This window comes from Hyla sarda, chromosome 8, assembly GCF_029499605.1.
Source record: "Hyla sarda isolate aHylSar1 chromosome 8, aHylSar1.hap1, whole genome shotgun sequence".
Taxonomy (NCBI): domain Eukaryota; kingdom Metazoa; phylum Chordata; class Amphibia; order Anura; family Hylidae; genus Hyla; species Hyla sarda.
In genome coordinates this window covers 196,991,700-197,011,815 of record NC_079196.1, presented here as the reverse complement: position 1 = coordinate 197,011,815, position 20,116 = coordinate 196,991,700, and the positions used below count along the sequence as shown (strand labels likewise).

Below are 20,116 nucleotides of genomic sequence, written 5' to 3'. Positions count from 1 at the left end.
ATTTGAGAAATACGCCAAAAATTGTGAATCATTAATAGAATCATTACTAGATCTTTACTTTGTAAGGGTCTAGTCACATGGCAGAATTTCCGCTTGCGGAATTCTGCCTCAACTTAAAGGCCATAGACTTAAAGGCAAGCGGAAATTCAGGAGTGTGAATGGGAGTGCGGAATCCCATAGAAGTCTATGGGCTTTAATTTGAGGTGGAATTCCACAAGCGGAAATTCTGCCATGTAAATGGACCCTAAGGCTAGGTTCAGACTACGGAATTTCGGACAGAAATTCAGTTGTAAAATTTACGTCAGAAATTCTGCTTGAAAAAATGTCTAGTGTAGTGAATGGGTTTCCGTTCACAAATTCACACTTCGGAATTTGTGAAGCGGAAAATACGCTTTGAAAATCCGCTTAGAAATTTCTGCCTGAAGAATGGGGTTGCTCTTTCTTCAGGCGGAAATCCACGCGGAACACATTGCAGTCTATTGGAGACTGCAGTGTCCGCGCGGTCCTAGCGCCAACTGATTCAGTCGGAGCTGGCCGCACTTGGAATCTCCTGGCGGAAATTTTCTGCCTGGAGATTCCGTAGTCTGAACCTAGTCAAAGGGTCTATTCACACGGGCGGAATTTCCGCACCAATTACGCTTCCGCTTACTTGGGTGGATTTTGGCTTATGCGGATTTTATGTGGAATTTGTGCAGAATTGGTGAGGAATTTGTGTGGAAATTCCACATGCGGAAATTCAGAAGCTGGAATCCCAAAGAAGTCTATTGGGCTTCTATTTGAGGCGGACTTCCCCAAGCAGAATTCCTCAAGCGGAAATTCCGACCGTGTAAATAGACCCTAAGGCTCTCATTGCTCTGGCACCACAAGTATTTTTATGGGATTTATGTTTGATGTTTCAGATCAATTGTGATCCATTTTTTAACAGATCCTAGTGGATCCTGACAGATCATATAAATATACTGAGATTGCTATCTAGATCTATACATATATTGTGCCCAATGTAATATCATGGCGAGCAGAAAAAACATGTTTGCTCTGATGCTGTCTTCAACATATAATTCATTTCTATTATGTATTTTGTGGACAACGAATCAGATACATAACATGGAATGCAGAACTAAAACATGGTGCTTAGTAGAGATGAGCGAACTTACAGTAAATTCGATTCGTCACGAACTTCTCGGCTCGGCAGTTGATGACTTTTCCTGCATAAATTAGTTCAGCTTTCCAGTGCTCCGGTGGGCTGGAAAAGGTGGATACAGTCCTAGGAGACTCTTTCCTAGGACTGTATCCTCCTTTTCCAGCCCAGCGGAGCACCTGAAAGCTGAACTAATTTACGCAGGAAAAGACATCAACTGCCGAGCCGAGAAGTTTGTGACGAATCGAATTTACTGTAAGTTCGCTCATCTCTAGTGCTTAGTGCTTAGAATATACCTGAAAAGGCTGATGAACAACAAGGACGTGTCTGCACAAAGCTTATATGACAGCTTCTCCCGCTATCAGGAAATGCCCTGTGTTGTTTCCACATGACATATTAAAGGGGTACTCCGGGGAAAACCTTTTTTCTTTTAAATCAACTGGTGCCATAAAGTTAAACAGATTTGTAAATTACTTCTATTAAAAAATCTTAATCCTTCCTGTACTTATTAGCTGCTGAATACTACAGAGGAGATTCTGATGACATCATGACCACAGTGCTCTCTGCTGACATCTCTGTCCATTTTAGCAAATATATGGTTAGGGCAGCACAGTTGTGGGTTCAAATCCCACTAAGGACAACATCTACAAATAGGTGTGAGCGCTATATAAATAAAAAGTTAATATTATTATAATAATGTCAGCAAGAGAGCACAGTGTTCAAAAATAAAAGTATTTCCTCTGTAGTATTCAGCAGCTAATAAGTACAGGAAGGATTAAGATTTTTTTAATAGAAGTAATTTACAAATCTGTTTAAGTTTCTGGGACCAGTTGATTTAAAAGAAAAAAGGTTTTTACCGGAGTACCCCTTTAAAGCTCTTTAGAAGACATGGATGGAGTGCATATATGTGGCAAAATCTGTGGGATATGAGCCAATGGTTTAAAGGGGTACTCCACCCCTAGACATCTTATCCTCTATCCAAAGGATAGGGGATAAGATGTCTGATCGCGGGGGTCCCGCCACTGGGGACCCCCGCAATATAGCATGCGGCACCCACCTGTTTCTTGTCCGGAAGCGATGGAGGGTCTGGGTCCCGACCACGGGAATGGAAGTTCGTGACATCATAACTCCGCCCCTGTGTGATGTCACGTCCCGTCCCCTCAATGCAAGTCTATGGGAGGGGGCGTGACAGAGGCTGAGTCGTGACGTACCCCTTTAAGAGTCCATTTGTGAAGTTGTAAATTATTTCCACATATTTTTCCATGTATATATACAGGGACTTTTATCATTGGCAGCACTTCTCAATGGTGTAACCTCCTTGAGACTACCACCCAAAATCCAGTTAAATGGTTTTTTAGCAGAGTTGTCCAGTCAAGAACATAGGAAAATACATCTAAGAAAAGAAGTGGTCGTCTCCAAGAACATGGCTGATCTATATGATGTCTGGATGTGAAAGGGTGGTTCTTCTGGAAAGGGTTAACAGTATGATGTTCTGTCGTATATTGGAATACTTGCTGAAATAAGAAATTCATATTGGTATTTTGATCTAAAAACTATCATTCCAAGCACAGGCCATGAACAAGAATGACATTTACATGTTTTTGTAACTAAAGGACTTGTCGTTTTTTTTTTTTTGTTTTTTTTAAATAACGCTTTACTGACGCCCCCTTAGATAGTGGACTTTGTTGACATTGAATATTAGGGATAACATGGCTTACTGTATGTGTGCGTAACCTGGCATGTGTAGTGCACTGTGGAACTAGCAGTAGTTTGGCACATGGGGGAAGTGGCCCATATCTCATTCATTTCAATGAGCCGTTACTCCAGTCGGCTCATTTTTGCCCCGTATCTGGTTTTCTGATGGGACCTAAAACCGTGGTATGCTGTGGTTTTAGGTCTGGAGGCAATATATGACTCCGGTCGGCTCATTGAAATGAATGACATATGGGCCAGGTCCGGTTCCTGTATCTTTAAATCATAGTGTGAATGCAGCCTAAGCTGTAGTCTGGTATATAGAAAGACTGGGTAAGCAGTAGTCTGGTATATAAGAAGGCTGGGTAAGCAGTAGTCTGGTATATAAGAAGGCTGGGTAAGCTGTAGTCTGGTATTTACTGTAGGAAGGCTGGGTAAGCAGTAGTCTGTTATATTAGAAGACTGGGGGGTAAGCAGTAGTCTGGTATATAAGAAGGCTGGGTAAGCAGTAGTCTAGTATATACTGTAGGAAGGCTGGGTAAGCAGTAGTCTGGTATATACTGTAGGAAGGCTGGGTAAGCAGTAGTCTGGTATATACTGTAGGAAGGCTGGGTAAGCAGTAGTCTAGTATATACTGTAGGAAAGCTGGGTAAGCAGTAGTTTGGTATATAGGAAAGCTGGGTAAGCAGTAGTTTGGTATGTAGGAAAGCTGGGTAAGCAGTAGTTTGGTATATAGGAAAGCTGGGTAAGCAGTAGTTTGGTATATAGGAAAGCTAGGTTAGCAGTCATTTGGTACATAGAACTAGATAAGCAATGGTATAGCACAATGGTGAGCTAGTAAGAAGTAGTTTATTTTACTCATAGACCAACTGATAGGTGGTCCAAAAACACCCTTTATTTCCCACACCACTTAAAAATATGTATGCTTTATTATTTGACTCACACACCAGGTGATTTTAAAAGCACAGGAATAGCCATAGGTCCCAGACCTCTTGATAAAGCCACGGACATGGCGAAACTGTCAAGGGCGACCTGAACTTTCAGTTTTTAATAATCAGGATAGCCAGGCATGTCCTAGCGTACTGCAGACGCTAATCATTGCAAAACAGAATACAGTTATACCTATACCAGGCCAGCTAGTCTGAGAGAGTCTAATGATAATATATATATATATATATATATATATATATATATATATATATATATATACTGTATGATACTCTATGGCAATTCCTGTGCTTTTAAAATAACCTGGTGTGTGAGTCAAATAATAAAGCATACATATTTTTAAGTGGTGTGGGAAATAAAGGGTGTTTTTGGACCACCTATCAGTTGGTCTATGAGTAAAATAAATTAATAATTACCCTCCACACACTGGTCTCACTAGTGTATAAAGTAAGAAGTAGTTTGGCACATAGAAGAGCTGGCGAGCAGAGTCCTGGCATGTAGTAGATCTAGGTAAGCAGTGGTCTGAATTGAAGGAGAGCAAGGTAAGTAGTAGTCCGGCACATAAGAGAGCTGGGTAAGCAGTAGTCTGCTATAGTAAGGCAGGGTTCACATATATCAGGTGTCCAGCATAGTTTCCCTCCAGCGTGCACCGAAGGGAAACTATGCTACAACTGATCCCATTAATTTCAATGGGACAGTTCACAATCATCCAGAGTATCAATTTTGATGCCGGATGGTTGGACACTTGCTGCGTTCCCCCTGTCCAGCCTCCAGAAACAATGGACGCCTGATGCTACACAACTGATGACAACTGATGTCATCGGTTGCGCATCATTTGAATTGATATTTAGGCTGAGTTCACCTATGTCGGATGCCGGACATATGTAAACCCAGCCTAAGAGTACTTGGAACCAGCAGGATGTATCACATTAGGGAAGGATTAATATGACATGAAAGAGAGCTGGAGATGATGTGAAGAGCAGAGCTGGGGTCCAGCACATAGGGGTAATATGTAAGGAGTGGTTGGCATACACAATATCTGGAGAACGAGTGGCCTGATATACATGGTAGAGATGATCTGGCACATACAAGCTAATGGAAGAACTGCTTTATCCATACAAGCATTATTATATAACAAATAGGAAGGTATGAGACTGGATACTGGAGGCCGTATCTCCAGAAGGATATAGATATTCTAGAGAGAGTTCAGAGAAGATACTAAACTAGTGCATGGATTGCAGGATAAAACTTACCAGGAAAGGTTAAAGGACCTTAACATGTATAGAAGAAAGAAGAGACAGAGGGGATATGATAGAGACTTTTAAATACATAAAGGGAATCAACACGGTAAAGGATGAGTGGAGATTTATATAGGAGAAAAACTACCATAAGAGGACATAGTTTTAAAGGGGAAAGGTTTCTGCAGTAATATGAGGAAGTATTACTTTACTGAGAGAGTAGTGGATGCATGGAATAACCTTCCTGCAGAAGTGGTCACTGCAAATACAGTGAAGGAGGTTAAACATGAATGGGATAAGCATAAGGCTATCCTTCCTATAAGATAGGGATAGGCATAAGGCTATCCTTCCTATAAGATAGAGATAGGTATAAGGCTATCCTTCATATTAGATAGAGATAGGTATAAGGCTATCCTTCCTATAAGATAGGGAAAGGCATAAGGCTATCCTTCCTATAAGTTAGGGATAGGCATAAGGATATCCTTCCTATAAGATAGGGATAGGCATAAGGATATCCTTCCTATAAGATAGGGATAGGCATAAGGCTACCCTTCCTATAAGATAGAGATAGGCATAAGGCTATCCTTCCTATAAGATAGGGATAGGCATAAGGCTATCCTTCCTATAAGATAGGGATAGGCATAAGGCTATCCTTCCTATAAGATAGGGATAGGCATAAGGCTATTCTTCATATAAGATAGAGATAGGCATAAGGCTATCCTTCCTATAAGATAGGTCCAGGGACTATTCATAGGATTCGGATTATTGGGCAGACTAGATGGGCCAAATGGTTCTTATCTGCGACACATTCTATGTTTCTATGAGCCCTGAGGAAAGTCCTCGCCATTGTTGTAATGCAAACAACAGATTTGCGACGGCTGCCAGAAACCAATGGTGGAGATGGCTCTACCCGCACCTCGCTGATCTCTTTTTTTTCTAATATCGCCTGGAGTTTGACGTTGGTGCCAATGTCTCTGACTGCTGATCTCAGCTTTAATTACTCGTGTTCTGGAAAGTGAAAGGGATGAATGCAATCTCTGCTCCTTCTCTGTTCACTGACTGTGTCAGTAATTATAAGAACACAATTTATAATTACGGATAGATGAAATACAGTATGCTTATCACAGCCTGCAGGGCACATGCACATTAAAAGCCTTTAATATAGGATCTCCTTCTACCTCTCTGTAGTCTGAATCATCAACAGCTTTATTGGCGCCCAGACTAATGTGGAGTGGATGGTACGGAGCAATAGGTTTCCCTTGGAAAGTGTGTTCTAGAAAATAATTAATGTTCTCGCCGTACCCTCCCAGCTCTGGGACTTGGCTGAAATGAAATTTTCTTTCTCGGTATAACATGAGGTGTGATATCCTCCCCTGCCGCAGTAATATGCTTTCACCCTGCCGGTGGGATCCCTGTTTTTTTTTTGGAAAAAGTTCATGGAAGCAGCCCGTGAAGTCCTGAAGTTTTTTTTGGCCAATAACTTTGAGTATAGAGCACCCGAGGGCTGTAGAGTCTACCGGGAAACCGAAAAAAACATTTCTCGCTGGCAATAAGAACACAAATTAAAATAGATGGATTCGGGCTTCCATGAAATTCACTCTTTTGTTTCTAGCCAGAAATAACATTGTAGCTAAATTTCCATTTTTAACTGATGTTTTCCAATAATTGATGTGTGCAATTTTTTTTTTAATTTAAAAAGCACTAAAAAAAAAAAATTAAAAAAAAAGGAGCCTATTTAACTATTTATTTTCGGAAAGCTAGCCAGGGTCTTATCTGAGATTAATTTGCAGCCTCTGGATGTAAACTATATAAAAAAAATAAAAAAAATGTCATTCACTGACAGCAAGCCAGGATAAAAAAAAAGTAAAGGAATGCAATACATGACATATATATATATATATATATATATATATATGTTATAGGGCAGGAATAAGTGCAGCCATGAGCTCTCCAACAGTCCCTTTCTCTGTCTACTTGAGTATCTGCCCTAAGTGACGGATCCTCAACTGGGCGGCGGTCCTTGTTCAGAGTAAAGGCAGGGGAGGAACAAGGTACAAAATAATAAACAGAAACAAAATAAAGCCTATTTAACTTTTTCTTTTTTGGAAAGCTAGCAAGGGTTGTATCTGAGGCAGTCACCTTGGCTGTCCGGGCATGCTGGGAGTCATAGTTATGCAACAGCTGGAGGCACATTCTATCGTTAAATAACATTTTTCCTTAACATAGTGTTTTCCAAGCAATGTGCCACCAAAACTACAACCCCTAGAATACCTGGACAGCTGGAGGCACACTGGTTGGGAAGTACTGCTGTACATACTAGATCAGTGCCTGTATGTGCCATCTATCTCCTCGCATAAAGGGACCCCTATCAGGGAGTTTAGATACAGAACTTGGTTCTTCAAAAGGAAGGCTTAGCTATGACAAAGAGTATACATAACAATGAAGGACATTTAGACAGACTGCCCAAACCATGATAATTTGCACTACTGTAGCAATGGAATATTGATAGAACACATGTATGTTTTGGATATTTTTGGCTTGATTGGATCTATCTAAATTGCTTCAGCCTTATTATTGCTGCACTCATAGAACAATCTAGAGTAAATGGATTAAAATGTCTTCTCTAGGACAATGTAAACTTTGTGTCATTTTTTCTTTCTATATCTGCATTTGGATAATTTATAACTAATGTTCACTTGACATTGTTTCTCGATGTTCCACCTAAAAAAAAAAATTTCTTAGATTGAAAATCTTAAAAAATGTTTAATAATTATGTTCCATAAATATCATCTAGGCTTGGTTTTTTTTTGTGTCCCCTTGCTCTCAGCACTGGGCTGATATGTCCTGCCAACCCACCCCTAACTATGCTCCTGCCAAAAAAGTCTGCACTTGTAGAGTGAGGATGGCCATCTAGACCAGAGGTTCTCAACCTGTGTAACCTCAGGACCCACATTTGTCCTTGGTCAATAAAGGAATACTGTAGTGGAATACAACTTATCCCCTATTCAAAGGATAGGGGATAAGTTATAAATTGTGGGGGTTCCGGACACTGGGACTCCCCCTTGATCTCCTGTACGGGGTTGCGGCAGTCCTCAGGAAGCGCTGTGCTGTTCCCAGCAGAGTGCCGCGGCAGACCTTTCCAGGTATCTCTATGGGATAGGGGCGTGTTGGCCGCCGTGTCATGCAGGGATGGAACGGCCCCTTCCTGTGGACTTCCGTGGACACTTCAGGAGATCACAGGGGGTCCCAGTGGTCGGAACCCCTGTGATCTATAACTTATCCCCTATTCCACTACAGTACTCCTTTTAAGTTGCGACCCCAAAGAAATGTTGATACATGTATCATCATCAGTAGTCAGACAAACAGAATCAAAACCAAGAGAACTCACAGTAAAAGGTGAAAGATGAAGGGATAGTTGGGTAGCAAAGCCAGGAGTCAAAAGTACACAGAAAAGATCTAGTAAGAAGTAATGCAGAAGCTAGTGCAGAAAGACTGAACACAGGCAACTCAATCACAGACTGACTGGGGATATATAGTCACCCGAGAAGTCCGTGGACACTGACACCAGATGCGAGTGGTTCAATATCCAAGCCCCCTAATAGGCCTAGGCATCGTCACAACAACACAAGATGCCTCAGCCAAACCCCAGAGAACTTAACCCTTCTGCCAGAACCAGATCGACTCATTACAGTTACTTTATAGGTCTAGGCAGGAGACTGGCTGTCCTCCTCATTCCTCTAGCTCTACGGCTTCCCCCCTTTCCCCTGACATGAAACTCTCCTCCACTACAGGCACACAGAGATGGCACGCTACAAGATTCCCCCTCCTCTTCTATCTCCCACTGATACCAGGCATGGTGATAAAAAGCGGTCACATCAAAACCATCAGCAGCGTGGTTATGCTGCACAGCCAGCTTGGGCTGGGGTGGGCCAAAGTCAGTTACGTAAAACATTTTTTTAAAAATAGGTAGCACAGTGGGAGGCCCTGATGAAGGTACATGAGATCATAACCCACTCAAGAAATACTGATCCAGACTATTCCACAATGATGCACCCAATCACTTTAAATTTCTACGGTCTCTCATGAGAGTTTAGTATAATTTTTCCCAAATAGTAAGGGGGTCTAATGTATTCTTTTTCTTAATATGCAGTGTTGGTTTATGTGTAATTGTTGACCTGTTTCCTACTTTTTTTTCTTTATTTATTAAAATGTAACTTTTTTTAATTTCCAAATATAAATGTACAATGTCACATCCACAAAACTAATCCTTCTCCCATACAAAGAATGAATGGACAACTGATAAGTGCCCATCCTACATCAGGCCCCCTGCAGTCTATCCCTGCCATTAAGGCTGCCCACCTCCTTAATAGGGTGACCCCAACCGAAAGGACAATCCCAACCTGTGGTAATATAAGGACTTTTTTTTTTCCTTTTTTTTTTTTTTATTAATTTATTTTATACATAATCATAAAAAGGTGAACATACAATGAATCATTATTTAATGTATTCTCCCCCCCCCCCCCCCCCCCCCACCCAATTCCTCCACAGGCAGTACAAACCTTCTTTTTAGATAAAAGGAAACGGGGGTATCTGACAAATAACTATTTCCAATTCTCCCAAAAAAAAATATATATATATATATATATTTATATATATATATATATATATATATATATATATATATATTAAGAAAAAGGAATGAAATATAACCCCTCTGTATACTAAGAAAATTACAAAGACAGTAAGTTCTACAGTTAATCCTAAACTATATATTACAGATAAATGTAAAAGTGACCCACGCCCCAGTTTCCCAAAACCTATTACAGGATTACAAACAAACTAAACTGTTTCCTACTTGGTCCCCATTGAGCCCATAATGCAATTTCTTATATTTCCATTCAATCCCTGACTGGTGCCATCTTAATCACATGATCTTTTTATTGTACCAGGTGGCACTGCATTTCACCAATGGAGCATCTCCTGTTGGCCACAAATCATATTGAGAAGACTTCAAGAAAAAATGTCCTTTTTCATTTTAAGGTAAGAGCATCATTTCATTAAAACGTTTGACAGGTTATAGCTGGTGCCTATTGGAAACCTGATCGTTCATTTGAAACCTTCTGTATCTGTAGGATTTTTTCATGCTTTTTTTTCTTTATACTTCCAAAAGCTACAAATTCCTATAGTACTGGAAAACCAAAGAGAAGACGGCCTCTGTTCTGCACAGTGATGGAGTTAACAGCTATTTTCCCAATTTATTGGATACTAGCCGAGTACCCAGTGTTAACCAGTTTTCCTACCTAAACTTTGTGGAAAAGGAACGCTCTTAAGGTGACGGGAAAATGTGGGTGACATGCTTAGTGCGTGCCACTCAGCTTTCTCAGTCTCTTGAAACCCCAGCAGTGATAGGCTTCTCATCCTACCTGCACTCCCCACTGCTGCAGTGCTGCCGTGCGTTCTCCCTGGTCCCTCACTCTTCTTTCAGCCCACAATAAATCTGCTCTTTCCCAACCGCCCCATCCACTCTCCCTTCCCTTACACTTATTATTTTCTGCACCTGCCTGCTGGACAGTTAAATCATACTTTCCTGTGACATTGGTCTGGCAACAGTTTGTTTAAAACTTTCAAGCAATCTCCACAGCCAGAGAGTAATCAGGAGATGTAATGAAAACCCCATAAACTTGCATGGGACTTCTAGTACATCTCCTGGTCACTTTACTCTAGGACTGAGGAGATTGCCCGGGAGTTTTGAACTGCAGTCCGACCACTGTCATGATAAAATATGATTTAACTGTCCAGGCTCTGCTGTTTTACTCTCCGGCTGTGGAGAATGGCGGTATTGGGACATCCCTAAACACTATATTATATTAGTATTTGATATATAAGTAACATGTGTATTGTGTTTAATCAACATATCTCTAGTCACTCAGAAGTTATGCTAAAACATACATATATACCCACATACATTGATATACGTGTGTGTGTATATGTATATATATATATATATATATATATATATATATATATATATATATATGTAAAATAATAGAGTTCCCAGTCCTCAAATACCTCAGCCAAAAAGGTTGTACAATGGATGTTTGGAAAGATGAATACATTTTATTATAACTTTTACACACAATTTCCCACAGGGCCCATGTGATATAACATAAAATATATATACTTGATAATAAATGGACAATCTATAAATAGGGAAACCTGTAAGATACAAGAAAAATGACACTTCTGAATATATATATATAACTGGAATAGTGATTGACCGCAATTCACATTCAATATCAGTTCATATTCAATAATGCGGTATCTGAATAACTGATGGTACTATGTACCGCTCGCCGCTCCTTGAATAATCGCCGTCCACCACTCTGTAAAGGCTCAGCTGATGCATGTAAAAGTTGCCGATATACAGTAAATAATATTGCGACTCTGCCGGAACAGTATACAGCCAAGGTGCTCCAGACCCAGCGCGTGTAGATGGTGAATGAAAGCGGCGTCTGACGTCACTCAGTCAGCTGTTTCTGCTGCGGCCGGCAGCCGCAGAGCTCTGGTCATTTTGAAGCGCTGGAGACACACGGTGGTATGCAAAGTAGTACCTGGCAGGGTACACCGATGGAGGTACACACAGTGGTATGCGGTGGTATATGAAATAGTACCTGACAGGGTACACAGATGGAGGCAGCGGGAGTAGTACCTGGCAGGGTACACAGATGGAGGCAGCTGGAATAGTACCTGGCAGGGTACACAGATGGAGGCAGCTGGAGTAGTACCTGGCAGGGTACACAGATGGAGGCAGCTGGAATAGTATCTGGCAGGGTACACAGATGGAGGCAGCTGGAGTAGTACCTGGCAGGGTACACAGATGGAGGCAGCTGGAATAGTACCTGGCAGGGTACACAGATGGAGGCAGCTGGAATAGTACCTTGCAGGGTACACAGATGGAGGCAGCTGGAGTAATACCTGGCAGGGTACACAGATAGAGGCAGCTGGAGTAGTACCTGGCAGGGTACATAGATGGAGGCAGCTGGAGTAGTACCTGGCAGGGTACACTGATGGAGGCAGCTGGAGTAGTACCTGGCAGGGTACACTGATGGAGGCAGCTGGAGTAGTATCTGGCAGGGTACACAGATGGAGGCAGCTGGAATAGTATCTGGCAGGGTACACTGATGGAGGCAGCTGGAATAGTATCTGGCAGGGTACACAGATGGAGGCAGCTGGAATAGTACCTGGCAGGGTACACTGATGGAGGCAGCTGGAATAGTATCTGGCAGGGTACACTGATGGAGGCAGCTGGAGTAGTATCTGGCAGGGTACACAGATGGAGGCAGCTGGAGTAGTATCTGGCAGGGTACACTGATGGAGGCAGCTGGAGTAGTATCTGGCAGGGTACACAGATGGAGGCAGCTGGAATAGTATCTGGCAGGGTACACTGATGGAGGCAGCTGGAGTAGTATCTGGCAGGGTACACTGATGGAGGCAGCTGGAATAGTATCTGGCAGGGTACACAGATGGAGGCAGCTGGAGTAATACCTGGCAGGGTACACAGATAGAGGCAGCTGGAGTAGTACCTGGCAGGGTACACAGATGGAGGCAGCTGGAGTAGTACCTGGCAGGGTACATAGATGGAGGCAGCTGGAGTAGTACCTGGCAGGGTACACTGATGGAGGCAGCTGGAGTAGTACCTGGCAGGGTACACTGATGGAGGCAGCTGGAGTAGTATCTGGCAGGGTACACAGATGGAGGCAGCTGGAATAGTATCTGGCAGGGTACACTGATGGAGGCAGCTGGAATAGTATCTGGCAGGGTACACAGATGGAGGCAGCTGGAATAGTACCTGGCAGGGTACACTGATGGAGGCAGCTGGAATAGTATCTGGCAGGGTACACTGATGGAGGCAGCTGGAGTAGTATCTGGCAGGGTACACAGATGGAGGCAGCTGGAGTAGTATCTGGCAGGGTACACTGATGGAGGCAGCTGGAGTAGTATCTGGCAGGGTACACAGATGGAGGCAGCTGGAATAGTATCTGGCAGGGTACACTGATGGAGGCAGCTGGAGTAGTATCTGGCAGGGTACACTGATGGAGGCAGCTGGAATAGTATCTGGCAGGGTACACTGATGGAGGCAGCTGGAGTAGTATCTGGCAGGGTACACAGATGGAGGCAGCTGGAATAGTATCTGGCAGGGTACACTGATGGAGGTAGCTGGAGTAGTATCTGGCAGGGTACACAGATGGAGGCAGCTGGAGTAGTAGCTGGCAGGGTACACTGATGGAGGCAGCTGGAATAGTATCTGGCAGGGTACACTGATGGAGGCAGCTGGAGTAGTACCTGGCAGGGTACACTGATGGAGGCAGCTGGAATAGTATCTGGCAGGGTACACTGATGGAGGCAGCTGGAGTAGTACCTGGCAGGGTACACTGATGGAGGCAGCTGGAGTAGTACCTGGCAGGGTACACTGATGGAGGCAGCTGGAGTAGTACCTAGCAGGGTACACTGATGGAGGCAGCTGGAGTAGTACCTGGCAGGGTACACTGATGGAGGCAGCTGGAATAGTACCTGGCAGGGTACACAGATGGAGGCAGCTGGAGTAGTATCTGGCAGGGTACACTGATGGAGGCAGCTGGAATAGTATCTGGCAGGGTACACTGATGGAGGCAGCTGGAGTAGTACCTGGCAGGGTACACTGATGGAGGCAGCTGGAATAGTATCTGGCAGGGTACACTGATGGAGGCAGCTGGAGTAGTATCTGGCAGGGTACACTGATGGAGGCAGCTGGAATAGTATCTGGCAGGGTACACTGATGGAGGCAGCTGGAGTAGTATCTGGCAGGGTACACTGATGGAGGCAGCTGGAATAGTATCTGGCAGGGTACACTGATGGAGGCAGCTGGAGTAGTACCTGGCAGGGTACACTGATGGAGGCAGCTGGAGTAGTACCTGGCAGGGTACACTGATGGAGGCAGCTGGAGTAGTATCTGGCAGGGTACACTGATGGAGGCAGCTGGAGTAGTACCTGGCAGGGTACACTGATGGAGGCAGCTGGAATAGTATCTGGCAGGGTACACTGATGGAGGCAGCTGGAGTAGTATCTGGCAGGGTACACTGATGGAGGCAGCTGGAATAGTATCTGGCAGGGTACACTGATGGAGGCAGCTGGAGTAGTATCTGGCAGGGTACACTGATGGAGGCAGCTGGAATAGTATCTGGCAGGGTACACTGATGGAGGCAGCTGGAGTAGTACCTGGCAGGGTACACTGATGGAGGCAGCTGGAGTAGTACCTGGCAGGGTACACTGATGGAGGCAGCTGGAGTAGTACCTGGCAGGGTACACAGATGGAGGCAGCTGGAATAGTACCTGGCAGGGTACACAGAGGGAGGTAGTTGGAACAGTTTGGCGGCAGGAGCGGCAGAATTTTCAATCTAATAGCGATCAGATAGTAATCCAGGTAAAGTTCCTAAATAAAAAGTACTTCCTTAGCACCTTGTTCAGACATGGTAGGTAGGGCCAACGCGTTTCGGAGCATGGACAAGTGTGTACCAGCCCCTTCCTCAAAGCTAGGAAGGGGCTAGTACACACTATTGAATGTGAATTGCGGTCAATCACTATTGCAATTATATAAATATTCAGAAGTGTCCTTCCATACACACTGGACATTTTTCTTGTATCTTACAGGTTTCCCTTTTTATAGATTGTCCATTTATTATCAAGCATATTTTTATGTTTTTTTATGTTATATCACACGGGCCCTGTAAGAAATTTTATGTGTAAAAGTTATTTATAATACAATTTATGCATCTTTCCAAACATCCATTGTACAACCTTTTTGGCTGAGGTATTTGAGGACTGGGAACTCTATTATTTTACATTCCATTGTCATTTCACCTGAGGATACAGGGGCACCCAGTTAACCTCGTACAATGTACAATTTTTGTTGTGAGCTGTCCATCAATTTTGAGATATATATATATATATATATATATATATATATATATACATATGTGTGTGTGTGTGTCGCATGGTATTGTAGTCATTGTAGTCAGTCAGTATAGCGCTCACTGTTTATGCATATTGGTGATCATATTCTAACTTTTAAGTAAAAGAAACTGATTTCTTTATTACTCTTCCAGCCAAGGCCATCAATATTTAATGCTTCCCTTTCCTTCTTACAATAGACCTTATTGGCTTGAGAAATGCCCGAGGACCATAACATTGATTTGATACAACTCATTGCGATATCATTAAATACATTCATTATTCAGCCACATTCCTTCATTTAATCCATGAATGGATGACAGATAAAAGAGCTTTTATTCCACCACAGTACAGTGCTTGGACATTGGTCATCCCGTAGGTTTGCATTGTCCTTAGGAAGCACAGACTCTTAGAATTAATGAATTTTGCACTTTGGAACAACGTTTTAGAAAATGAAGGATGAAAGAAAGATCCCCTTTTGGCTGAAATGTTCTTAAATGGCAGAAATAAGAGTTCCTTCAGGGGATATAAGCAAAAAGTTTCAACAGAAGAATCAAGAAAACACATCTAGACTTTATACTTTGTACTCAGGATGATTTGACAGTTAGAACTGTTGCGTGTTATAGTCATTACAGCTATTAACTATCATTTAAGGAGTGTTCCTGTGTTATCTTTTTTTGCATATTTTGCCGTAAAAAAATAAAAATAAAAAAAAACAAGTGATACTTACCTCTCCCAGTCCCCAGCAGCTCCCATTCCAGGGACTTCGGCTCCACTGCTGCTTGACTTTTCTCCTAGCTTTTGAGACGGGGCAGAGAAGGGATACCACAACTTCTCTAAGAGTGAAAGCTCTAGTATCCAATCAGAAGATGGCTGGGGCCATCACCTAGAGCTGAGAGGAGGAGCCAGGGAAGGGCTCAGTGCACAGTGCCCTTAGAACACAAAGAGCCCACCCCTTGGACACTTGCAATAGCGGCAGATTGAATGAAAAACAAGTTGCTCTTGGCCATGCAACCTGCATGACTGTAACCCACTGTATGCTTTCACTACAGTTCCCCTTCTCTCTATGGGGCTGTCAGCAGCATTTTAGGACTCCAAATTTATGATAGACTCCCTATATAACTGTTAGGCAACACATCATAAAGGGTAAAATGAGGTCCCAATGTTCTCCTGAGCCTCCTCTAAAGGGCTAAAAAAAAAAAAGGACATTTGAAAATGTTCTGCACTGTATGGTAATTAGCCACAAGTAGTGATCGGGGCGTTCTACATCCTCATGTAGTTGCGGAGCTCCGGGCTGTAATCACTCCCACTGAGGTGTGATTGACAGCCTGGCCACCGCCCTTACGTCATCACTCTACTTCCTGAAATCTTGCACATGCCCAAAAGCAGTGCTAGTCCTGTGTACGAAGTGACCAAGATTTCAGTCAGCAGAAGAAGCAGAACAGTGATGTCTCATTGCCCGGGGTGTCAATCACACCTGAGCGCCAAGACTACTCGAAGATGGCGCGTACCCCGATGACTATTTGCGGCTGAATACCATACAGTGCAGGGCATTTTAAATGACCTTTTCATCACTTAAGGGCATGCCAAGGAGTTCATCGGGAACTGATAAAAAAAATAATTTTACAACGTTGTTACCAACAGTATTATAAGGTAAAAAATGGTGACAAGTTCCCTTTAAAGATGCCTATACACTTGAATAAAAGCTAACAATGAATGCCCTGATCACCTCATAAAGTACATAAGTACATATCTGCTGTCAGGCTCCCTTTACAGGCCCCCCCAGATAAATACCCTTGAAATCAGCTTCTGAGATTGTGGTTACCTTCATGAAGACCCCCATTATGATACATGACTAGAGTAGTCAATGGCAGCTCCGAAAAAGGCCGATAGTAGCAGATAATATATCCCTTTGACCCTGGTCTGAAATCTGCTTCATTTATTCTTCATTTCAGCGTCCTGACAAATGGCGTACAGCCCGTCTTATAGGAATTTATGTTCTGATTATACTTACATCCAGCGCATTGTAATAGTCTTTGTATGCTGTCCTGTTGGCGCGTGTTGGGCATTGTTTGGCTAATTGCGTGCACCTGGTTGGGTGTTACAAGAGTGGGACCACGGGCGCGCTCTGACATCATTTCATTACCGGAGAATAATAGCCTGCGTTGAGCTCAACACATCCCTGCACTCGGCTATGAATAAATATTTCATATGAATAGGAAAATATTCATTGCTTCAAAGGACTAAACTATCCAGAGTAAAACATACACAGGTCAATCTAAAGAATGTAGTCGGCTAAGCGGATCTTCATATCTCCTAACAAAAATCTAGGCTTCCATGAAAACACTCATGCTTATTATTATAATGATAATTATTTCAGTTAGCGAACGCAATTTTTGTCCCCACTCTCCATAGAAAACAATTATGTATTAACAGCATCTAATAGCGCTCTATATTACCATAAAATACCAGAGGAGGCTTTCTTTTATTTTAGATTTTTAACAGTGGGAAATGTTTTAATAATGCCATTATTACCATGAGTGCTTTTTTTTTTGTTTGCACTATTATTGTTTCCAACACTACAGTTAATGAAAATGATACAAGCAATTGCTTGTAGAGAGATTTGCTGTATAATATAGGAAAGAGTGGGAGCAAGTAGCGCTGTCCGGGAAGGCTGCGTGCTCAATGCTAAATGACTTACATGACTGGTGGGAGATCACTTATGGAGGCAACGCAATTCTCATTCTGTAGCTTGACGGGTAATTGATTGGTTAAGCCTTGAATAGCCGTGTATGTTCGAGAGCCATCTATGTACTGTGTGCATCACGAAAGGAGCCATCAAAATATATAAGAGGATTAGTCTGTAGGTATGTTGTATTGTTGTTGGCATTGTATTAATAATTTACTGTATATTAAAATGTATATCATCTGCTTAGTGGGTGCCAGGCTAATCCCCAGTTATCCTTATGAGCCAGATGACACCCACCCAACCTTCCCATGTGCCAAGACGCTCCTATCAGCAACTCAAGTATTGGCTTCTACGTTCTCCAACAATGTTCCAATGGATTCATTCTCCAGCTCAGAGCTTTAACTTGAAGGACCTATGCCCTAATAAAAAATAGGGCTCCTACCCTAGTACTGGCTTGTCTTCTTTTGACCAGATGGACTTCTGTTGCCTGTTCACCCCTTACAGGAGTTTTTATCTGTCTTAGCTGGCCTACATATCAGACCACAAAGAACTGGTGGGGGATACAGTCAAGTAAAATATTGGATTAAAGGGGTATTCCAGTGAAAAACTATTTTTTTCATATCAACTGGCTCCAGAAGGTTAAACAGATTTGTAAATTGCTTCTATTAAAAAAAATCTTCCAGTACTTATCAGCTGTTGAAGTTGAGTTGTTCTTTTCAGTCTGACAACAGTGTTCTCTGCTAACACCTCTGTCTGTCTCAGGAACTGTCCAGAGAAGGAGCAAATCCCCATACCAAACCTCTCCTGCTCTGGACAGTTCCTGAGACAGACAGAGGTGGAAAAAAAAATGTGTTTACCTAGAATACCCCTTTAAATTGCTGAAGTAGTCAGCTGGGTTTATTTTTTCTGTTTCTTTATGACAGACCCAATGGTTCCACTTTCAATTTTTGGGCCCAATTTATTTTGTCAGGGCCCTCTGGGTTGTCCATTTATCCACTTTGTGAAGGCCGTCATGACCCTATACTTTATATGTCTTTCATACATTATCTCAGAGTTCAGCAGCAAGTCGGAGAACACTAGCTCCATGTAATATACAGAATGCTCAGGCCTATGCATCAATATTGTTGAAAGGTTATGGAAGATGAATGTGTAGCTGAACCTTTGGTTTCACATTTTGTTATTCTTGGGACCCTCTACCTTTTGTGTCATTTTCTTCTGATAGATCACATTGTTTTTCTGGATGACACAGTGCAGATTTCCTCAAATGCACATACAAAATGGTTAAGCATACACTGGTTGTCCTATTTAGAAAACCCATTGCCAAAGACAGTATGGCGTTAATAGAAGGAGTATATCTGGTTGAGGCCCATGGAAGTCCATACATCACATGAAGAATCCATTAATTGAAATGGAAACTGTGTAATACTTTAGCTCACCAGTGGTGGCACTGCAGGTAAATTGAGCACTTTATGCTGGGTTCCTAACAGATTATAGTTGATCACTAGGGTTCCCAACAATGGACACCCAGTGATTAGCTTATGGTCAGGGGAACCTTTTAAAAGAAGATTATTCACAGTCCTTCTTAGTATTTTAAAGACTGAAAGGACTTCAAGGATTGATGGGTATCATTGTGACATGAACTGGGGTCAAGCATCATAACAAGGCCTTGTAGAAAGACATCAAACTGGACTGGTCTGCAGGATCTTGGTTTCATTAGATAGATGGTGAGGCGCAAATTTCTATGCTGATTTTGTTTTAGCTTGGGTAAAGATTTATGTTTCTCCATAGAAATGAATGTTTGGTTCAGCCAAGTGTTCATGTGTTCCAAGATGGCCGATCCAACATGGCCGATTCTTCTCTCCCCCAACCATCGCCTGCTAGGGGAGAGTCAGAATGTCCCTAAAACCAATAGACAGTCAAACGGTCCTGTGGAAATCAGTGGGATCAGACAGTTTTTTTGTAATGTATATGGAGACCTTATTTCAGGTCATCATTACTGACCACCGGGCCACCGTCCAGACCTTTTGATGCCTTGGAGTTCACCTATAACTAGAGCAGAGCTCTACTGATACTATGTATAGAAGTATATGCATATGTACATATTGTTCACTGTGTTCTAATGAATTCCGTTGTGAAACTAATTTCACAGCAGAGACAATTTACATGTCTTAGCAGGAACATGCTGTGGCTTGTACATTTTATACTAACGTCAGCGTCTCCACATTTGTAATGTAAATGAGAAATCCGGCCGCTACGGTAATTGACTATATATGTTTATGCATGAATTAAAGGACACTTAGATTGATAAGCCAAAGGGGGTTATACTTGCAAGCAAAAGATGAATAAGCTATATTTTTTATGAGATTTTATGCAATGGCATCTAAGGAGGTGTCATACATGAGTTATTTTATGTTTATTATTTCT

General features: G+C 42.4%; 1 protein-coding gene across 8 annotated transcripts in view; it reads left to right on the top strand.

The window, feature by feature from the left end:
- The window catches only part of ELFN1 (extracellular leucine rich repeat and fibronectin type III domain containing 1), a 581,118-nt gene that overhangs the window by 411,414 nt on the left and 149,588 nt on the right, over positions 1 to 20,116 (top strand). For 5 of the 8 annotated variants that reach the window (XM_056535650.1, XM_056535647.1, XM_056535649.1 and 2 more), the window contains one exon: positions 9,966 to 10,056. The exons of 1 other annotated variant lie outside the window; for it this stretch is intronic. The gene's annotated coding sequence lies outside the window, so the exon portion shown is untranslated. Of the gene's footprint in view, positions 1 to 9,965; positions 10,057 to 15,203; positions 15,614 to 17,939; positions 18,096 to 20,116 lie in introns of those variants that run through there. 2 more of the 8 variants (XR_008847152.1, XR_008847151.1) reach the window with 2 other exon arrangements.